Source organism: Microplitis demolitor, chromosome 2, assembly GCF_026212275.2.
Source record: "Microplitis demolitor isolate Queensland-Clemson2020A chromosome 2, iyMicDemo2.1a, whole genome shotgun sequence".
NCBI lineage: Eukaryota > Metazoa > Arthropoda > Insecta > Hymenoptera > Braconidae > Microplitis > Microplitis demolitor.
In genome coordinates this window covers 7,796,088-7,802,153 of record NC_068546.1, presented here as the reverse complement: position 1 = coordinate 7,802,153, position 6,066 = coordinate 7,796,088, and positions in this window count along the sequence as shown.

The following is a 6,066-nucleotide window of genomic DNA, read 5'->3' as shown; positions in this document are numbered from 1 at the left end:
TAGTTTCTTTCGAATCTGACCACCTGTAAACATTATTTAGTCTTTTCAGCTTCCGAGCCCCAATCTCAAGTCTGGCGACGGGGAGTATAACCGGGCAGCGTTGGTACGACGTGAGAGTGTGGCTCTCTCGCTGTCCTTGTTGGTTTTGGTCTTTCTCTCTCCCTCTCGTTACAGCCCGATTGCTGAGTTCGGCTGAGTTAGGTGCTAGACCACAGGGGATGATCTCGCGCAGCAGGTGACTGTAAATTGGTCCTTTGCGCATAATTAGGTAGGGGTCATCAGAGGTTGGGACCTAAGGGAGTTGAAACGGCATGGACACTCAAGTCGAAGCACTGATACACATAGCCTCGTTTACCAGTTACTCGATTCGCTCATTGTAGTAAAATTTCAACTTAAAATTCTAAAATATATTTGTTCTTTTGCTATAAACTGGTTTATAAAACCAAATTTACGTTAAGTTCATTATCTAAGTGATTTGTGAGTGTCCAGCATCAAATCCTACATCAACAGCCCAGGATTCGGAAGAGAAGGTCCAATATGCAGCGACGGCCGATACCTGCAGTACGTTCGACAATAAAATCCAGATAAGACTTATAATAAAATTACTATATTTTATCTCTCTTCAACGCGATCCAGTATAAATAATTATTGATTTTATTTTCCCGTATCTATTAAATAACTGCGTGTTAAACAAATTCATTTATCGTAAATGCACATTCATTTATTTAATTATTTATTGAAAAGAATTTATTTTATATAAAGGGGAATTTTGTACATATTTGGGGATCTGGTTAAATAAAATTGAACGTATATAATAATTGAATTAAGCCTAAAAATTACTTTCATCACCAGTGTCTTTAGAATAAGTTAAATTTCAGCCGCGTGTCCGGTCAAGACGAGTCGACCCATCTCTGAGATCTATTTCCCGCATTTCAGAACCAGCGATATAATAATTATAATTTATATTTATAATTAATAATCAATTATTTAATCGGGAAATTATTTAGCTGTGGTTCGTGGCTACTGGACACGAAGTAGCCAAAGGTCACCGTTATAAGCGGTTTAGTTTAATATCACAAAAGAATTAATTACTGAAGCGGTTTCAAGCACGAGGTTGCACAGTAGTAATTAATAGAGATAAATAAGAATTAAGTAATAGTTGTAATCACAATATAAACATGTAGTGATTAAGTAACGTAGTTATCTAATCATAGTTAATAAAAAAAATAGTTTTTAAGTAGAATAAGCACCATAGTTTTAAGTTTAGTACTAGTTATAAATCACACATAGTAATAAGTAGTAATAATCACAATAGCAATTAAGTCACAATAATAAGAAATAGAGTAATTTAGATACAATAGTTGTAGTTAAGTTTAGTATAGTCATAGATATAAGAAACAATACTAGTTATAATAGTCATAAGAAAATTAATAGTAATAAGAGAAATCCTAGTAATATAAGTAACTAGTTATAAGAGAATTAGAATAAGACACACTAGTTTATAAGAAATTAAGAACAGTAGAAATAAGCAAACGAACACATAGTATAAAACGAAAACTGGTCCGCACACCGATTCCATCACATTATTTTCATTTCAATGTCAAGCTCTTAAAAAAATAGTTTTCTGATTGATTTTTTATAAATTCTAAAATATATTTTTTGTATTTTAACTTATATTTTTTAAATAAACTTTTTTCATGGGGGTGTTTAACGCAAGGATTTTCGTATGCTCCAACTAATAGAAAAAAAAGTTGCTTGAACCAAGAGAAAAATTTCTTAGGAGAGAAGATATATGTAGAGGAGAGGAAATCCACTAGTCCTAGGCAATAGCAGTGAGAGTAGTTCGGTGCTCGCCACTAGATAGCGCCTACCTCTTGTGAAGTGTCCCTTGTAAGAAACGTAGTTCAGACGTATTATATTCCAGATTTGAAAGCAATTCTAACACGAGCACTCCTCTGCTCTTTGACAAAGTAACAAGTGCCTTTTTTGGTGGTAATATAGTATATCCTATATTACTTCATGACATGAAATCTAATTGTTGATATAGATTCAACGTAGATTTTAATATATTTGATTTTTTAATATTTTACCATTCAATAATATATAAAATTATTTTTCCCGGGAATCGGTAATTTTGGATTAATTTACAATCGAAACTTTCCGGAAATATCTGATTGAATCCGATTGAAACTGATTGAATGTCAATTAGAAATTTCCAATTAAATCTGATAGGACGTTTTCAATCAGTTTCAATCGGAGTTTTTAATCAGGGATGACCATGCTATTGCGAAATTAGTCCCTGTTTAAAAAATCTCATAGAATCCATTATATTCTCATTGATTCTCATAGAGGTTTTATGAAAATAAATAAGATATATGGAATAATGATATAATCAAGTATAGTGTTTACATATACAGCTATGAGAATCTATTGTATTTCCTATGCAGAGACTGAAAAATATATGTAGACGAACAATTTCCACGAGTAATCGAAGAGAGAACTTAAGGAAGAGTAATGTATATGGTTGGTGAGATTAGGAGTTTAAGTTAAGATTGGCTTAACAGAGCAGTTGACGCGATATCAGAAAACTTGGCTTCAATTCTCGGACTACACCACTATTATTTGTTCTAAATTCCTTTGTATTATGGTCATTGAATTCATTTTCAAAAATTAGTTGAATTATTTGAAATTTTTTACGTTTATGTCATTTTATATTATTTCAAATCGACTTTCTTAATCAAGAAGTACTTTGCCATCATAAATTTATTAGCTATGTGCACGAAAATACTAATACTATTGAATTTTTAATGTGAAATGTATACGCCATGCATAACAACAGTGTCACAAAAAAAAAGCTCGGAACTTCGTGAGGCTGAATGTAGGGTAGAAGTACCGTTTTCGGCCACTTTAAGGCCGATTTGGTAGCTTAGAAATTTTAAATAAAATAATTTGTAAAATACGCAATGGTATAATTAATTTCTTAAATGTGTTTGAAGATTATTTTATCACACTATCGCAATTAATTTTCGTTACTATGCTGTAGTTTTATCATAAATAAGCTGCTACAGGAATAGCGGCTCCTCTTTTCTCAGCATATAGTAGTATTTATGGTACCCCGAGAAAAAATTGTTGGATCCAACTATATGTAATTATATCTGAACGGTAAGATATAACTAGATCCAAATATTGGCAGGGTCTGATTTATATATAATTTTACATGGTTATGGATAGTTATATATAATTTTGTATAATTATAAATGGTCAGTTCTAATCATTTTTTCTCCGATAAATTTTAGAATAGTAAAAATAATTAAATTCTCTAATTAATTTATGCTATTGTGGTTATATGTTGTAATGGCCAGTAATTACAATTATTATTAACAATTTACTTTTTTTCTCGGTAAAAATTTGATTACAGTTTCTACTGGGATTCAAATCTGGAATCTTCTGCATACCAGTTGAAGCTCGTGCCACTCTGCTCATTCACGTACTCAAAATTTTATGTGTGTAAAAATGTCACTGTATGGACCAATGAGACCCGCATGAAAATACCATATATGATAAATATATATGGAAAAATATATAAAAATATAGGACCATATAAGTGGCCAAAAACGATATATGTTTCCTTATACCTATTTTTTTATGAATGCCATATATTTATTATATAATTCATTATATATATAGCATGATAAGTTTTGATATAATTTATCAGACATATAAGTTTTTATAAGCTAGAACATATATATATTACATATATTTTAATTATAAATGTAAATTTATAATTTAATTCATACATATTAACATATATACATGTATTTATATATACACATATATATATGCAAATATAGTTACACATATATATATGAACGTATATTTATGCATATATATAGGCACATATATTTATACATATAAGTATAAAAAAAAAATAAAATTAATATTTTTAAATACTAGAATATATTTTTCAGAATGTGCTAAATAAAATCGATATTTTATTTTTGGTCCCATACGAAAATGCAATTTGTGTAACAAAAAAAAAAAAAAAAAAAAAAAAAAAAAGCCACCAAATAGAGCTCTTTAACTCAATAACGGAGCTTGCGCTCGCCTAAACAAGATTTCCACTTTAAATAACATAGGAAATTTTTTTTGAAGTTGGGAATTTTATAATTCATCAACTGATCGATGTATCAACGCAATCAATTCATACTCTTGTAGAAAATTGAACGCTCTACAAAAACTTTCTCTTATAATTATTTGATAAATCTAATCGTTCAGAAGTTATAAAAAGTTTAATTTAAATTTATGATAAATTTCACGTTTTTTTTTTTTTTTTACTTTTAAAGCATAGCTATTAATCTAATCGCTAACTGTCATAGGACTGTTTTTGTAGATTTTTTTTAAATTTAAATGTTATTTAATAATTTTTTATAAATTAATTTTTCACAAATTAATTTTAGAAAAAAAAATAAAATTTCCATAAAAACGTAACTTTTAAACGGTTAGATTTTTAAAAAAATTATCCGAGACCTTTTTCGAAGAGCGTTCAATTTTCAACGAGAATGAGTATTGGTTGTGTTAATCTTTTGATCAGTTGATAAGTTAGAAAATTCCATACTTCAAAAAAAAAAAGTTTCTATGTTATTTAAACAGAAAATATTTTTTAGACGAATGCAATCTTTGTAATTTTAGAAGGCTCTATTTGGTAGCTAAATTTTTTGTTTGTTACACATAACAAAATAATCGTGTAAGACCGCTCAAGAATAAATATCGATTTTATTTGGCACAGTCTAATATTTATGTATGTATATTATTAAGGTGTTCCAAAAGTATATATATATATATATATATATATATATATATATATATATATATATATATATATATATATATATATATATATGTTCAGTCACGAGCTTGATTAATTTAAATCAAGCTTCGTGCATTTCCGCTCGGTTCGGGAGAAGCCGAGCTCGCTACTGACTGAAGGTCAGAATAGTGCCGGGTCACTCGCTATTTGGGCCCGGCACATACAATTTCTAACTCAGGATCGTGTCAAGACGTCCTGAGAACCCGCTACAAGCTGACCAATCACAAAATTCGTTTTATATTGGTCAGCCTATGAGAGAGCTCGCTATCAACTGCTACCTTTTGGCGCGCTTTTAAGCCAATAGGAAAATTCGTTATATGCAGCAAGGCTGCCACGTCGACACCAAGCTTCTCGACGACTCAACGACGCTACCATTTTTATTCATTCTACAACGTGTCCTTGCTACGTGCAACCTCGTGCTTGAACCGCTTCGCTTATTAACTTGTGTGAAACTAAATCAAATCGCTACGCTAAATTATCCTCAATACTTAGACAGTACATCAAGGCTGCTATTTATTGAGAATAAATAAATTGTTCTTGTGACGATAATTAATTGTGAATTAATTATCATTGAAGTAACCGCTACTGAGCACGTGTCAATTTTTATACGTGAATAAAATAACTGAGTTGCATTCGCTATCGCGTATAAATTTATCTAGTCGCATTTGCTATTGTATATAATTCTCATAAGTTTAAGGTGTAAATCAGTGTAAATAAATCTATAATTTATTGGTGATAAAATCTGTGTAATTTTTTAATTGTTTAAGTAACCTTGCCTAAACCAGATCCATTAGTTTATTCGCTCATTTTACATTTTGGTCCTTCGAGCCGGATCTGGCGAAATTTAAACAATTAAAAAATTATTTTAAATTAAAAATCAAAAAAATTGTGAGAAAGAAAAGTGTAGTGTCAGTTCTGTGTCGTGAAAATCGCTAAGTGCCGTGGGCATTGCTGAGCACTGCTAGAGTGCTGCCCAGGGTAATCTATTTTACACACCGGTGTAAAAAGACTTTTAAAACAGAAAAGATCGAAAACTTAGCGTCGGTTTCACGTCATCGAGTCCATTTTGTGTGCCACGTATTAACAAGATGGCCGCCGAAGCTCAAATCGCTCTTCAAATGCAACGCATCGACACGATACGCAATATGTCCAACCGCTTGACTGACGCTGTACTCGCTACCCAAGGTGCCGCCGCCATT